We start from the raw sequence: 1,936 nt of genomic DNA, 5'->3' as shown, positions 1-1,936 counted from the left end.
TAGCTAATGTTCTTCTTCTCTTCTTGAAGTTTCCTTGTTTGAATCGGAATTTTCTGATGCATGAGGACATTTGAAACCGCTAGTATCCTTTGCTTCAATTATCATTGCTACTTGTGTTGAAGTGACGTGTAGAAGTGACCTTTATTGTTTCATCCTGTTGTAACATTTTTTGGTTTGGTAAGTTAATATAAATTAGTCCAAAAATGAAAATATATTTCAAAAAATGTTAAGTTAGGATATGGGCAAAAGAATATTGAATTTAAAAAACGTTAGGGATATTCGATGAATAAGTCCATATCAAATAAAATGTTAGAATAGATGCCCTAAAAAAATGAAGGCAAAAATAAAATGTTAGGCAAGAAAGAAAAGAAAAAAATAATAAACTTTGAAAGTGTTACAAATCCAAATGCCACTACTCTTAGTCTAGTTTAGTTTTGCAAATAAAAGTTGTGTGCCGATTGTTTAGATGCCACACTAGTTTATACAATCCAATTGTACAGTTTAATCATGATTTAATTTGATTTAAATTGTTTGTCAATATATAGAAAATAAAATTGGCTCAACAGTTTAATCTGAGCCAATGGAAGAAATAAGGGATAGGAATAGATTAGTCATTAAAAGGAAATATTGAGTTGCTAGCCTAAATGCACTCGGATGAAAAAATGAAAATGTTAGGAGTATAAAGGGTAGGTAGACATATGAGAAATTGGAGCATGATAGGATTTTGTCCTAAGTTGTAACATTGGATAATGTGTGTTACAGGGAAAAGTGTCTATTTAGAACTGCTCTATCCCACTAAGGTGTGACAGCTGCCTTAGAAACAAACAGAGAAAAGCTACTTATGTTTTTCCTTTATGAATTATAGATAGAGAGGAATAGAAAGACCAACCTCTGTCTTGCGCTAATCCTTTGATTCGATCCCTCTCTTCTTTGATAGTCCCCAGCTACCTGCTCCCTTGCACGCCCAGCTTCACAAAGTACCTGTAAGATCACAGAAGCATAGCACTATACAAAGACATGGATCTATATTCATAAAAAACCTAGGATCAGATGTAAATTGACCATACAAATGTAACAAGCATCAATGATACAAAAGCATGGAGGAAAACTCAAATAGCTTTTATTGATAAACAAGAAAAGATCCAGGAGGAGTTACAACCGGTTGTTCCGACCCAGCATCAACCTCCCAGCAAAGAAGCCCCTCTTCACCTCAAACAAAGCTTAGATCACCCAACAATCTGATGTTTGTCTCTAGAAACCAACAACAATTCCTTACAATATGCAAAATTCCAGCCTCTGGATCTCTGGGATGAGGGATCCATATATAGATATACGTAAGGGGGATGAGTCAGCTTGTGATTTGATTAGTGTCTTCTCTCTGATAGTTCTTGCTTCCACTTGGAGACTGAAGGCCTCTTACTCATCCTTGGTCGAATTCAGTGAGGCAAGTGTCACAGGAGAAGATTCTGGAAGCTTCCATTGCCTCTCCACCTCGCGGAATGACACTTTTGTCATTTCTCGCCCATCATACCCCACAGAAGGGACTTTTGAAATGCAACGCACCCTCACAGTGTATTTAGGTGAGATGCAACGCACTTAGCCAGTGGAGCAGCTGCAATGATCCTGTTTTGACCAATTCTGAGCAGTTTCTCATGGAGAACTTCTGGGAGAAGCTGTAATCTGTTGACCTTGTTCCTTTAGGGGTTAGAACAACACTTTTAGGGACTTAGGAACCCTTGTTTTATGGACATTTCATGTTTGGGGTTGCAGGGTCCAAAAATGTCTATAACAGTTGCCCCCTAAAGTATGAGGCCATTAACCTTTTGGTGTCGGGTGAAATGCTTTATTATGAGGATCCGAAGTTCTTTCAATGCTGGGAGGAGACCTGTAATAAGATACAATACAATATATTATCTTCATACTATTTTCATGATCT

This window comes from Pinus tabuliformis, chromosome J (genome assembly GCF_031772625.1).
Source record: "Pinus tabuliformis cultivar Carrire ecotype Pingquan chromosome J, CPIR1, whole genome shotgun sequence".
In the NCBI taxonomy this organism is placed as follows: domain Eukaryota; kingdom Viridiplantae; phylum Streptophyta; class Pinopsida; order Pinales; family Pinaceae; genus Pinus; species Pinus tabuliformis.
This window is presented reverse-complemented; position numbering follows the sequence as displayed.